Source organism: Lissotriton helveticus, chromosome 2_1 (assembly GCF_964261635.1).
Source record: "Lissotriton helveticus chromosome 2_1, aLisHel1.1, whole genome shotgun sequence".
NCBI lineage: Eukaryota > Metazoa > Chordata > Amphibia > Caudata > Salamandridae > Lissotriton > Lissotriton helveticus.
This window is the reverse complement of record NC_136059.1, coordinates 2,011,559,335-2,011,574,960: the sequence shown is the minus strand read 5'-3', so window position 1 is coordinate 2,011,574,960 and position 15,626 is coordinate 2,011,559,335. Positions and strand designations below refer to the sequence as shown.

Below are 15,626 nucleotides of genomic sequence, written 5' to 3'. Positions count from 1 at the left end.
CACTTATATTAGCCTCATCCCAAGACTCTGGGGAAACCCTATTCCACTGTACCCCTAGAAATAAATCATGAAGAAAGGGACATAATTGATGACCTAAAATTTTATAGAGGTCAATTGGCAGTTTGTCTGGGCCCACCGCTTTGCGGGCGCTAGTGAAGATAATGCAGCTATCACCTCGGCAAGTGTAATTTCATTTTCTAGCTCTTCCCTGGTAATGTCATCTAACAGCCTCACAGCCTCGGGATTATTAAGAAGATTATCAAGATATCCTTTTATGTCATTCTCAGTTGCAATCATTTCCTCCGAATACAATTTTTGGTAGAATTGTTGGAACCGATAGATAATGTCTTCCGCTTGGGTATAAGTCTGCCCGCTATCTGTTATTGAGGGGATGTTATTTATTACATTTTTCTGACGGGTTCGGAGTGCCAGCTGCCTGCCAACCCTTTCATCACTCTCATAAACTTTTTTCCTGTGGGCTCTATACGTTTGGGCGGCTTTTTGGCTGAGACTGGAATTTAATTCAGACTTCAATACTGCTACTTGATACATCAAGCGGATAGCATCTTGTCCCTGCGAGATCATTAGGGTGTGCTCTTCTTCGGCTTTAGCCAGGGCTGAAACCTTTACCTCATATTCATTTCTTAGTTGCTTTCTGGCCTTTTTTTGAAAACGAATGGTTTCCCCCCTAAGTGCGGATTTAAAGCAATCCCACACGATATTTCTTGAGGCACTAAACCGGTTGATATTAAAAAATTCTTCCGTCCATTTTTTAATAAAAGTTATGTACTCGTTATTGGACAGAAGCTTCCGATCAAATGACCAGGGCCGGTGTTGTGTAAATGAGGCGCCAAAGGTGATCAAGAGAACAAGTGTGTTGTGGTCTGAGATTATTTTTGGAGGTTTGTTAATTAATGATTGAGGTGCTAGGTCACTGGAAACAAACATATAATCAATCCGGACGTGTTTTTGGTGTGGACGTGAAAAGTATGTATAACCTGGGTCATAAGGATTATTTTTCTCCCACGCGTCAATTAAACCGAAGCTATCTAACAGTTTTTTGACAGCCTGATATACCTTTGGTTTGCGACCAACATATTTCTGTTTCAAAGCAGAGTTACAGAGCAAAGGTTGGAGTGATATGTTAAAGTCGCTACATAAAATTAGTGGGCCCTGCCAAGTGGCAAGTTCAGATTCTAGCACCTCAAAAACTGCGGGATCGTCGTGATTAGAAGCGTAGATGGTGCAAATAGTGATACCCTGCAAGTTTAACAATGGCCCATCTACCATCTAAATCGCAATCTCTAGGAGATTGTACAGCTCAGCGAGCTGAACTGCAAGCATTCAAGATGGCGCTTGAAAATACAGGACGCAAATTCCCCACACTCATAGCGTGCGATTCGTATAATTGTGTTCAATCTTACAATGAATACTTGCAAAACTGGATTCAAAACGGTTACAAAGATGCAAAACGTGGCACAATCAAGCATAAATTGCTTTGGGAACAAGTAGTTCAGTTACGACAAGAACTACAAAAGGCTCACGTGATACATACACTGAGTCATCAACGTGATGGCATTCACGTTGCAGGGAATTCATTGGCTGATGAAGCCGCGAAGGCAGCTGTGCAAATGGCTTCCGTAGCTGCAATCACTCATTCAAAAACGATAAGAGACGGCGAAATAATGCTAGCTGTCAATGCTTCAAGCAGAGACAGTGGTAAAACATTTTCAAAAGGCTTTCCACTCAAATACTCATACATAACTGATGCAAATAATGTTCCGTTTGCTTGAATCCCTGGAGTGGGGGATAGAGTAAATCCAAACTTGGAACATAGATAAGGACTAATCTTAGCAGCACATGAAGGGCTTGCCTCTGCACACGCAGGTGTCTCCGCCACAGTGTCAATATTAAAACTGCGATACTGGTGGCGGCGCATGAGGAAACAAACCAGAAACTATGTTTTGGAATGTGAAATCTGCCAAAAGATGAAAGTCTCCACAGTGAAACATCCTGCACAGACGCCCCTATTAATCTCAGATAAACCATAAGCTTGGGTTTACCTAGATCACTGCGGTCCCTTGCAGAGGGATGGTAACTATAAATATACTATGGTCGCAGTGGATTTGTGTTCAAGATTTATTTGGATGTGGCCTCAGTGCTCGGCTGACACTCGAACTGTTATAAAAGATTTGCGAGTCTGTATCGGCACATACGCAGTCGGCACACTACATTCTGACCAGGGTCCTGCGTTTAGCTCTCGAACTTACAAGGAGGCCATGGCCAAATTGGACGTTGCATTGCGGTACTCTAGTCCATTCCATCCTGAGGGAAATTCGGTAGTGGAGAGAAAAAAACGGGACATAAAGCAATCTATAACAGCTAGGGTATTAGGCTCGGGTGATAGGTGGGTCAAACATCTAATAAGTACCCAACATAGTCTTAATAATCTGCCAAGAAGTTCTCTAGGGGGAATCATTCCATATGAAGTCCTTTTTGGAACAAGAATGATTATTTCGGATCTCGATTTTCAGACTTCAATGGTAGAAAAAAAAAACTTTGAAATCAAAGACCCTTAGTCTGTTTTACAGGACTTAAATGAAATAAGAAAGAGCCAAAGGAACGTGTTCCTGAAGCCTACGACCACTTAAGAAAAACCATCAGTCCCAGCAAGACCTGTCTGGATTCCAAGTATTTGGGATCTAGTCAAAGAAAAGATCGCAGACAAGAAGGAATTTGGGCCATTACCTTTATTAGCAATCCACGGATCAAAAACAGTATTACTGTCGCCCCTTGCTGGTAAAAAGGAGAACAGGTTTGTGTCCATCGACCTGGTAAAACCACATCATGTGGCCGATCATAAGCAGTAGGCCAAGTGGACTCCAAAGATGTAGCAGACACCCTAATCTGGCTACTATCCAAGAGGTTCAAACTGAGAGACTCATCACCTTTGAAGAATCCGCAGTGCAAAAAGAAGGACCATGCAATAAAGCCATGGAACTTGTATCTCTTGAGACCCAAATAACAGTTTGTTAAGAAACGCCTGTCTACAATGAAATAGCATCTGACTATACAAATGTAACAAGTGATCAAGTGGTTCCAGCGATGTCAACGAATCCTGAAGCAATCCCAACAATTTTACAGAACTGCCTCTGGTTATTTCATTAACTTTGATACGCTTTCCGAGGATCCCAGTTAACCTGAAACAACGGCAGTGAAAAGAACTTTTAAAGAACAAGCAACATAACTTTTTCATCACCTGGAAAAGACTTATCTGGACTGAACTTTGGATTGTGTTGGGTGTAGTTTTTCTTCTACTTTGGTTGACTCTTGTAATAACTTTGGGAATGCTGATAAATGGAAGATATGTTAAAAAGGGCACAGCAAGTAAGAACTTCAACTTACTCCTCAAGCCACACAAATCATCTCTTCATGAACAAAGAGACTTGTCATCAGTGAACATCATAGCCGTTCCTATATATGGTGGTATAGCTTGGGAAAGAACTGATTATTACATTTTCGGTCCGGCAGAGCTGTTGCAGATTCCACACCAGTTCAAGATTTCCTTGAATGACTTTGTTTTATCTAGTACCTTTTCTGATGATTGGGACTTCGAGACTGTTAATAATATGATGTGAGACTTAGAAATGTCTGCTGTATTTACAAATCATGAATACTTAGAAGTTCATCAGATTATGAACAAATGTATTATTATAATCACTATGTTCATCATTTCTTGCACAGATCTGCAAATCCTAGACATATACTTAAATATAACCAATGGGAACATTGTCCTATGCCACCAAAGGGTAGCTCAGAAACATTTTATGGCAAATGTCCATACTTTCCAGGTTTTAATGTTTCAAATCCAGAATAAATCTTTAAAAATGTTAATAGGACAGGAATGAAAAGTATGTTGACAAATACCAAGCAAATTTATTCTGCGGCCTTTTTTGCTCAGCTGTCTTCGTTAGGTTTCGACTTTTGGAAAGAGAACATTGAGACAAAAACTGCCTGGGGCACAAAAGACTGGCAGGTGCAGGGTTTAGAAGCTCTATTTAGAGCCTGCATCATCCCAGAGCAAATAATGTTTTTGAATGACACTGTCCAACAGACATCTTGTTTTGGGTTAGCCAAGATAAAAGATTTAAACAAACTTTCAATACCTACACCTACACCTGATAGCAGTAACACTTCAGAGGGGGTGGTCGACGTACATACTATTTTGCTTCACAACAGAACAGATCCAGATTGGAAAAAATGATTAATATGGCCCACAGACACAAACAACTGTCTACATAGATTCCTCAATAAGACACAAGGGTTCACATTCACTAGGCCTGATCCAAGATATGTTCAGAGACAGCATACAGGAATAGTAACAACATACAGTGTAGGGAAACTGTGCCTTGAATGGCTACACAAGTCTACACTAAAGGAAGTAAAATAACACTTATCTTTACTTAAATTTCGCGCTGATCTGAGGGACTTCTTACAAGGACCCACTAAACCGCGTCATAAACTTTTTATATACACCGGTATCTATGCTGCTTATAATGAAGCATGGAAGATTACGCAAGCAGAGACTGCAGAACGAATACGAGAAATTGATCAAATTAATTTAGAGAAATCTCTCTCTGTAGTTGACAATCGGTTAACAACTCTGTCGTCCAGGATATATTCTTTGGACAGCATTGTATCCTCTGCCATAGACATAATGGAACAGGACTTGGTCATGTTGCAACATGGTCAGTCGCAATTACGTTCTATAATGCTATTAGGCTGGATGTTACAAAACCTTCGTTCAGGCTATGTGCCTTGGCGTTTATTGAATACTACGTCACTGTTTTCAGAATTCAATCTCACTGATTAACAGATCAAACTGGCACAGAGGGGATCAGACTATAGGGTGCTGAGCATTGAAAAACTGGAAAGATTGCCATTTACTGTCGCTGAAAAGCCAGCCATTGAATGGATAATACACAGAATAATAACTCACAATTTTCCATTTTCAGTATTGCTTAAAACATATACCAGCAGGCATATATGAAAGGTTGGGTAAAGAATACATCAAGACATCCTGGGAATTACCATACACACACAGATGTTGGAGTGGGGGGAAAGAAGTGTTTTTTAGTGGTAAAAATTCTGAAAACGCACTAGGCGGTTCTCTCCTTTGTCAGGATATTAATTTACACAGGGCCTGCGATGGTTCCTCTAACAATTTATCCTGCCACCTGCAAGGTTCACCTGCTGCAGTGATTGATCCAGTTTTTAGGCAACTTTCTAATGGAAGTTACATTATGTTGAATGATCACAGCTGCTGTGGAATGTTGCCAGGTTTAGCCTAGCTCGGAACTGTGTCAGCCAGGGTCACTTGCTGTATGCAAGTATTGTTTCAAAAAACCAAGACAGACCGGGAGTCGCCTTTATGGCCTTCACTGAACATCTCTTCTATACGAATTGATACTTTAAGCAGAATGAAAGCCATTCTTTTACAGAAAACTGTGCCACTGACCTCGGCCAAAGAGACCTATGATCTGCAAGTCGCAAGGACTTCTGCAGAGATACACAGCCTATTAACTACAAATTGCCCTATACATTTCTAAGAAATGTTAGGTCATATCTTAAACATGTCTGATACGATCGGTATTGTACATGTATTTAAGACAGTTTTTTCGGGACTGTTAGCACCTTTTGAAGCAGTCCTAGGCATATTTCCAAACTTCGTGCACTCTGTGTTTGGCGGATTGCCTCTCATTTTGGGACTTGCTGCAGGGATACTATTTTTGCTCCTACTGCTTCGATGTGGCAAGCCATATCACCAGCGACACCCAGTTCACCGTGGAAAATACTCTACTGGCGATGAAGTGTCGTGAGCGCATAGTCCACATTTTGGGATTCATTCGTTTAAGAGAATTGAATACCACATGGTTTATGTCATTCAGGCCAATCTGGCAAGATTGTATCTTACCTGTTCTACGATGCCTGCTATTTGGAGAAGAATGCGTGTTAGACATCTGTCTCACACTCCCATCAGTCATGCCAACGGATGTTGATACTTTGCTTGGACCAGTGACGGCTCATGCACTATGTTGTCCCCAGCGACTACCAATTCAGATGACGGCCTTCATTGAGATCTCACAGACGCAAAATGCTGACGGTGAGGTACGAGAGGAAAGCGGCACACAGGTACCTACCAATTAGAACATTGCTAATGCGACTAACGCTGACAACGATGCTTCACATCTATGTGCGATTTCTCTTTTTAATGAGGTAATCCAACTTTCACCTACAATGGTAGATGAATTTTTTAAAGACTTAGAAGATTTGATGTTTTCTCCAAACAATAACACTGACTTTTGATTTGGCACGCAGTGTTCTGAGAGACTCTGAATTCGCCCTTCATTTTTTTAAAACAAAGCTTCTAACTTTGGAACTCTATTTTTTTTAATGATCAAACTTTTGTTTTTCCAAAGTTGAATTTTTTCATCAATTCTTGGCACAAAGTAATCTGCTTAAAGTCGAACTATTCCTAGAGAACTAGAATTCTTTGGAAACTTCCAAGAGACAATATTTGACCTTGTCCACACTCAAACAGTTTATATAATCTGCCTTGGAATGGTCTCAACTTTTTCTTCTATAATTAAGAGCCATTTCATAAATGTATGTTCGGGATTCATTCGGAGAGTATTTGCAAATGTCATCTATATGCTTTGAATGAAACATTGCTTTAAATGCGTACAGCACATATGCTTTTCGTGTACAACCAGTACCAATGCATTTTTATGTATTTTGTGTGGGTTTTAACACATCATGTTTAGATATGTTTTTATGTGTTTAGAACTTAGTAATGTCGTACATAAGAAAGTGGAGTGGGTGTTGTGTGGCGCTTTAAGCTCCAAATGAGTTTTCCCGATTCATGCCCTCATATAGGTACAATTCACATTGCCATTATTTAGGCATATAAATCAAGCCCTTATTTAGGCATAGCCCATGCTAGCCAAATACAGGCAAGGCTACTTCCACCCGCACCAGACCTCACAACGATTTCTTAGAAAACCTGTTAAAGCAGTCAGGGACTTTCCCTTGCTAGAATATTGATTTGTCCAAGAACTAAGTTACTTTACAAAGAACAACTATTCCCTAGGGGTTCTTTCCTGTCGTTCTTATGCCCGACTTTACGTCAAACTATGGCATTCCTAAACACCTTCACGGTATAAATATACATACAGTTGCTCTAGCAAGATATGGTGGTTTGGAGCAGTTCGAAGACCTACTTGCCCAATGCAGCTCGCTACTGCAAGTGCAGAAGGAAGCCGACTCTCCAGGTGACGCACTGATCAGGAAGCTGCCCTTCTCCTGCCGAGAATCCAGCTCCAGTGTTTCCGGCTCCCCTTGTGGGGTGTTGGGAAATCGAGTCCCGAGACATAGATACCAGACCTCCTATTTCTAACAAGGTATGGAGCTGATAAGAACCTAGAGAAACCTTTGGTAGATTCTTGGCAAAAACTAAACCTATGCTACCCAATACTTACTTCTTCCCTCGTACTAGACTTAGGTTAGGTACTTTGGGGTAGGCGTATTTTAAAAGCATCAGTTGAGTATTTTAAGTCAATGTTATTTATGTATGTATTTTTCCTTTTGCTTAAAAACCATACAATGCTCTAACAGTATTATTTCATATTACTGTTTACGCTGTACGCATTATACTTTGCGGTCTGCATAACGATTGTAGCAGTTCACCTCTCTTGCATGAGAAAGAAGACTGTTCAATAAACCCTTTTTATTGAAAACGCCCGTCTCACTATTTCTCTGCAACTCTAGAAACGAAGCATGCACGATTGACTGAGTAAAATACTTATCTATTGTTTCCGCGACTCTGAGAGATATATTCTTATTCTTGGGAAACAAAGTTGTCATGTTTATGCGGTTGTCAGAAATGAATCCCTTCTTGTGTATTCAAGAAAGTTTCTAGTGACATCTGAGTTAGCTGGCACACACACAATTAAGTTTAGTATATTCGATAGAGACCTAGTTGACCTTAGTCCTAAGTCAAATCTATAGGATATATTATTCCAATGCGCAGAGCCTATTGGGAATATAGGAGCTACAATACACCATGGCAGAGAGTAGCAGGGACCCAAACCACGACAGTGCATTTCTTGTTGCCATCTGGCTCTGAAGTGTTGCCAGAGAGGCTGCGTGCCCCACCTCCTCCAGACAGAAGGCTATCACGGCACACTCCAAACCCAGCACAACATAGCTCTTGTGCGGCCTGATAGAAGAGGGCCCAGCTCCTGAGGTCTGTAACCAAGACTCTCCCCAGTGGGCTTCCAGGCTCCCCTCAGAAGGTACTGCTGAGTTGAAGGCACTTCCCATGTCAGAGGAGCCACCCAGCGCTCTTCTGTGGGTAGTTCTATGGAGAGTCTTCTGTTATTTTTCACACGTGGTGAGTCTGAGCATCTACAACAGGCACCAGACTCGCCGGAGATCATACTGGCAATTTCTGTAGATTGCATGTATGAAGGGTTCCACAGTGTGTGTGTGTATGTGTGTACCTACCCTCCACTGTGGTGGGGCTGTACCTTGGTTACATCTTTTCATCTTTGCTGTGGTCTACGAGGTGAAACTTAGACATAGGTCCCGATTTTCATTGGAAACTTGTCACAATTAGAAAACAGCCTAAAATTACCACATATTGCACAATAACATGCAGGTGTCTCTTTGTTTGGGGCTGGAATGCCCTGGTGTCCACGGGTCTCACACGAATCTACCTTATAACATGTAACAGGAGTGCTGGTGTGCCGAACCCTATGTTCTTATGTTGATATTTGGTGATCTATGAGTTTATGGTGACTTATGATGATCTGTGGTGACCTGTGTGTTTTTCCGCGAAACCAAGTTACAGTACCTGCACTCATATTGTGGTTCATGTCTTTTCTTCATAATCTAACTGCTGCATTTAATGCCGTGATGTGCTAATATATGACATTTGATTCTTACATTGTCAGGATAACAAGTACAATTTCAGTAACTGCATAGTATGCACAGTTTTTATGATTCATATCTTTCGGTCTATGTTTTGTGTACAATATACTCTATGCATTTTTATATAAATCTGTGTGGAGTCTCCTTTGTGGTGTATTCATTACGTTGTGTGAGTGTGTTGCACAAATGCTTTACACATTGCCTCTGATGATAAGTCTGCCTTCTCTGTGCCAAGCTACCAGAGGGTGAGCACAGGTTATCTTTGGAATGTAACTTACTTGCCCTTCCTAGAGTGCTTGGTTCTGCCTGGCTTAGGTGACTTTTCTAGCCAATCCGAAACTCAATTTCTATCACATCTGTTTAAAGTTCAAAATGAACCAAGCAGTGGACCTTCACTCTAAGAATTACACCTGTTATAGTGTTTTGAAAATACCCTCAAAAATATTCATTAGGCACTTAGGTGTGAAAGCTCACCCCAGTAGCATTTGCCTACCCAGACCAAAAGTAAAAGCAGACTGACAGGGGAAGGTCGGAGGAGGAGGAACATGGCGGCAGGCTAACTCCCGGCCGCGGGAGCTCTGCTCTGACCCGGAGTCACCTCGGCAATGCAGAGCATCGCGTTTCGGACCTGTAACAAATGGTGAGGATGCGGTGACTCGTTATTTTTCTGGCTAAACCTGAGCGTCTCACCGGACTTTCTTTTCCCCTCCACGCTGGACCTGGCTGGTGTTCCACCCGGTGAGCGCTAGGACCTGGATACCTTCGGATGAGCGTTGGACCGGCGCTCTCTACACTCTACGCTCTCTATGCCTATGCTGTGGTCGGAGCAGACTACGAGAAACACGTGCAGCAGCAGTACTGGGCAAAACGGCGGATCTAACTGCGGGAGTCCGGCGGTCCAGTGGAGAAGGATAAGGGCGGCAGCAGCAAGGGTCTACCCCGTGTGGTAAACTGTACGGTTTTTTCTCTTTTCACTCATGCACTAGAGCGTTCATGTTTAATCGATCAGGGGCAAGCAGGGTCCTGTGTGTTGTTGGGGGATAGCGTCCTCCCCACATCTAGTACTTTTTGGTCTAAAGGTCTCCGCAGTGCGAAGATTGAAGGTGGAGGATATGCACAGGATGCTCTACATTTGACTGTAGGTTTCCACAGCTTTGATCGTTGGATAAGGCTGGGGATGGACTCGGCAGTTGTTGAATTTCCTCCAACTATATCAACAGATAGCTGTAGCAGGCGGAGGATACAGAGGGGGGTTAAACCGGCCAACTCAACCGAACAGAGTGGGACGGAAGGTGCTACCAGTAAAGAGAGCAGAGGGCAGAAAGGGGATGCACGCCAGGCAGGTAAGAATAGATACCTGCTACGTTCACTGCCAGAAAGAGAGCTGATTGTAGCTGATTTAGCGGGGAGTGTAGTCCCCAAAACTCCAAGACAGAAAAAGAAGGAGCGAAAGGAGAAGAGCAAGACAGTAGTGGCGAAACAAAGTGGGCTTAGCACCTTAAAATTCACCCCTTCCTTGAAGTCATATTTTAAAATAATGGAGAAAGTGGCAGACCAAAAATCTGCTCCCCCTGTTGGCAACCCTGCAACCACGACTCCGCAAACATCATCGCAAATATCACCTAAACAGGCCGAGGTACAGATCGAGCAACAACCAGCCCCTCCGGTTACACGCCCTAAGGAACCGGTTAAGCTTCTGAATAGGTTTAATCCGCTTCTATTGGAGCCGGAGACGGATTTAGACATAGAGGGTTCCGGCTTAGAGGTGGAACAGAATCTGGAGAAGAGCCCGGCCTTACAGCAACAACCAGAGCCTGCTCTTTTGTCCCCCGGATCCTTAAGCGAGGACGCCAGCAGGGATAACACGGTGGGAAATTCATCAGACGAGCAACTGAGGGGAGTAGAGAGGAACCAGTTGGAGCACCTTCTCTGCTCTCTTCGTGAGGATCTATTTGCTAAACTGCTCCCACGGTTTGAAATCTCAGAAGGGAACCAAAAGCAAATCACAGAGAAGTGCACTAGTCTAGAGAATAAACTTGACGATATTTGTACCAGGACAGAGGCGTTGGAATGCGAAGTTGCTAACCTTGCGAGAGTATCCCAGAGTCACTCAAAAATCATTGCTGACCTTAAATCTCAGAATAAGACTCTGCAATCGGATATAGAGAGATTAGAGATTCATGCCAGGAGGAACAACTTGAAGTTTTTGAAAATACCTGAGGGGGCGGAAAATGGAGATGTGAAGTCCCTCGTATGTGTATTGAGAGAGGGGGTCCTAAAGGACAGACCAGATATCGACCTTGAAAGCGAAATCCAGCGGGCACACAGAGACCCATTTAGACAGCACCCGGATAGGAAGGCTCCGAGAAAAATCTTAGTGAATTTTCACACTTATACGATTAAGGAGTTGATATTAGGCAGAGCCTTAGTGGATACATCTCTACACATAGACTCTACTAAATATCTTATCTGCTCAGATGTAGGGAGAGCGACCGCGCAGAGACAGTGGGAATTGGGCTCGCGGATGTCTGACCTTAGAAGTCTAGGAGCACAAGTGATGATGAAGTTCCCTGCAGCTTTAAGGGTGGTCTGGAGAAACAAAACGCACAACTTCACCTCCACTCAGGAGGTTGATACATTTCTAAGTCAGATGAGGGAAATGCAGCATCAAGAGATAGCGGAGAGAATACCGCATAAGTGTTAATACATATAGCAAACTATATAAGTATAAGGGGTATTTTATGGAATAAAAAAAAAAGTGTAAATACAAAAAAAAAGATGTCTGCACGGTTGTTTAAAAAAAAAAAGATGTCTGCACGGTTGTTTAAAAAAAAAAAAAAAAAAAAAAGGGGGGGGGGGACACGTGTATACCCCGTTTGCATATTCTTGACCTTTAGATATCAAGATATCACTCACCATAAATAGATGCACATATTATGTAAAATGTTTTCTATAGTTAGAGGTAGATTCTGGGTTAGGGTCTGGACTCCCATAGGGCGACCAACATCGCCAAGATCCATGAGGGGGGGTTCCTCAGGGTGGGAGGTGGGAGGTGGTGGGAGGCGGGGCAGATAAAGAAAAAAATCATTCCTCATAAAGCCAAAAAGATAAATAAGATGTTGGGCATGATTATGAAGCAATATTCTAGGATCATTATTATATCTAATGTATCTGGTACATCGATATGGCGAATGTCTTAAATAAAATCAAGATAGTGAGCTGGAATGTCAATCGTTTAAGGGAGGGCAGGAAATTTAATAGAATATGCAAATTTTTAAAGAATTCAGGGGCCCGCGTTTGTTTGTTGGAAGAGACCCATCTCGAGTCTCAAGAATGCAAGGCAGCTTTTAAAAAACAAAGATGGGTACAGGAGCTTCTCTGCTCTCATCAAAGTGGGAGTACTAGGGGAGTGGCGATGCTATTCCGGTTAAATAATAGGATTAGAGTTGAGAAGTATGATACGGACACCTCAGGTAGATGGCTGACTGCGTCTTTAGTGGTAGATAGTTTCCGCGTGGCCTGTGCGGTATATTATGGCCCAAATCAAGATTGCCCGGAATATTTGGTCAACCTAAAAGTAAGTCTTTCTAATCTAAACGTTCCTATTATCTTAGGGGGTGATTTTAACTTAGTTTTTGATCAAGCTCTGGATCGGACCTCTAGGGCCATCTCTTCCCCCCCACATAAAATGAAGTCTGAACTTAAGAACATAATGAAAGATTTTAGTTTATTAGATGTATGGAGGGCTAGAAATGCCAGGAATAGAGATTACTCTTACTATAGCCATAGATATAGACACCACTCTCGTATTGATTTCTTTTTAATAGACCAAAGTTTATTTCCAGTCGTCGACACCTCTACATATATTCCAGCTCTCTTATCGGACCACTCGATGGTGGAGTTAACAATTAAAATCGCAAGAGGAGGACAAACAAGAAGATGGACTCTTGATAGATCATTACTACAAAGGGACGGTGTAAAAGCTTGCTTGGTGTTTCAAATAGAAGAATTTTTCAGGTTCAATATTGGATCTGCGTCTCACCAAACTGTTTGGGAGGCCTTCAAGTCTTTCTCAAGAGGGATATTAACTACCATTGCAATTAAGAGAAATAATGACAGCAGAAAAGAGGAAGCCGATTCTTAACAGCTGCAATTAGCCTCACTAGAACAGCATTCTAATCTCGAGTCTCTACAATACGAGTTGAATTGTTTAAAGGCTGAATAGCAGGCAAAATTGGATAGACAAATCAAGGACAGATGGGAGGCGAGCAGGCTTCAAAATTTCTCTTATGGAGAGAAATGTGGGCGTCTCCTGGCATGGAAGGCTAGGTCAGATAGGGCCAGAAATCAGATTACAAGCCTAATTATACTGAGAACAGGGTCACAGACATATGATAATAACCAGATTGCGGAGGAAGCTAAAGCATATATGTCTAAGCTATATACCGAGAGCAGTGACTTTTCGCCTGAAAGAGCAGAAAATTGGTTGCGGCAACTAGAATTACCACATTTGACTGAAGCAGATAGGGCTTTTTTAAGCTCACCTATCAAAGAGGGAGAAGTACATATTCAACTAAAAAAAATGGCAAAGGGCAAAGCAGCTGGCCCGGATGGACTCCCAGTAGAACTATACCAACTCAGTGCAGAGGTCATTGTTCCAGTCCTTGCAACTTTGTTTAATAAAATACATTTTGGAGGTGAAGCTGCCACACAAACATGGTTGGAAGCCACAGTAGCACTAATATTAAAGCCAAATAAGGATCCTCTGATGGTCGAGTCCTACAGGCCAATCTCGCTGTTGAACACTGACTATAAAATCTTTGCGGGGGTATTGGCAGCGAGATTGGCCAAAGTCATCAAAACAGTGGTGCACGAGGATCAGAGGGGGTTTATGCCAGGTAGGCAGTTGAATGAACTTACATTCCAGGCCATAGCAGCTATAGATGTAGCCACCAACGAGAAGGTGCCTTTGACTATAGTGGATATAGATGCCGCAAAGGCTTTTGACCAGGTCAATTGGTTTTATCTATGGGAAACATTGGCTGCATTCGGTATGCCATCAAACTTTATATCATCTATCCGTTTATTATATTCAAACCCCAAGGCTAACATTTTGGTAAATGACCTTCTAACAGATGGATACCAATATATCGTGGTACCAGGCAGGGGTGTCCTCTTTCCCCTCTTCTGTTTAATTTATATATTGAACCTTTTGTTACTCAGCTGAGATCAGACCCCCTGTTTAAACCCTTTAATATTGCAAACCTGGAGTTAAAATTTGCCCTTTATGCGGATGACCTCTTAATGTTCACCTCAAATCCTGATGAGGCTATTCCTCGACTCTTTGATCAGGCAGAAGACTTTGGGGTGATTTCAGGTTACAAAATAAATAAAGAGAAAACTGAGGTCATGCAGTGGAACCAGGAGGTGGGGTTTCCTGGGTCTAAGACACGGATGAGGTATTTAGGCATTCATCTGGTTCAAGATATAAAACAGTTATCAAAAGTTAATCTGGACAGAGCTTACAAGGAGGTCTGCGGCTTATTACAACGTTGGTCGGGCCTCCCATTAAACATATTTGGCAGAGTAAACTTAATTAAAATGGTCATCCTGTCGAAAATCACTTTTCTGTTTAATTCAATTCCATTGACTTTCAGCCCGAGAGACATAGCAAAAATGCAGGGGAAAACAGGCTCGTTTGTTTGGAACACGAAGTCTCCAAGAATATCTTGGAAGAAACTGAGGAGGAGGTTAAAATCAGGAGGCTTAGCCCTACCAGACATACTTATTTATTGCCACTCATTCCACCTAAAAAACTTTAGGATAATGGCAGATAAGGCGGATACATCTTCTTTGGGCCGTCTGTTCCAGGCAATGCTGAATGGTATACCCCAGGGGCACGAATATTTTCTTTTTAAATTCGGGGATCACAGATTCTACAAAAAAGTAAGGCTAAAGATCTTAGAGGCGGCCCTAAAAAACTGGGTATTTTTTTGAAAAAAATTGGGAATTCCATACTACGCTGCCCAGGCCCCGATCTGGGATTCTCCAGGGACTCCCGAGTGTCTCAAAGACCAATTAGCACGCCCTCTGAGGCTAGCTGGTATAACACACTGGAGAGATATATTAAATGACTCACAGCTTATTGAGTGGGAAGCACTTTCTGGATTGACAGGGAGAACACTCACTAGGTTTAAACATTACCAACTTTCGGGCTGGTGGGCCACAATGGCTTGGACAGCTGGTTCATTAAATCCAAAGTTTGATCTAGTGAGCAGAAAGGGTAAATGGAAAAAAGAAATATCTTTTTGGTATTGGGCCATGCAAGAGGGAGAGGGAGAGGGAGTGGCAGAACCTGAACTTCAAAAGATATGGTGCAATGAGGTTGTTTTAGATCATAACAGTCTTCAAGACCTATGGATAGATTCCTTTACGATGTTGCACACTGTGGTTAAGTCAGCTCCACTCAAAAGGAACCACCTGTTTACCCTATACAGAGTCTATATCACACCCAAGAAGCTAGCAAGGTTTACAAATGCAGAATATTGTTGCCCACGGTGTAAACTCTTGGCTGCAGACGACCTACATATGTTTGTAGATTGCCCAATGTTAACAAATTATTGGTTTAAAATTGG

The 15,626-nt window shown here is 42.3% G+C and overlaps 1 protein-coding gene across 1 annotated transcript in view; it reads right to left on the bottom strand.

The window, feature by feature from the left end:
* The window catches only part of GUCY1B1 (guanylate cyclase 1 soluble subunit beta 1), a 417,276-nt gene that overhangs the window by 172,311 nt on the left and 229,339 nt on the right, over nt 1–15,626 (bottom strand). The window lies entirely within an intron of this gene.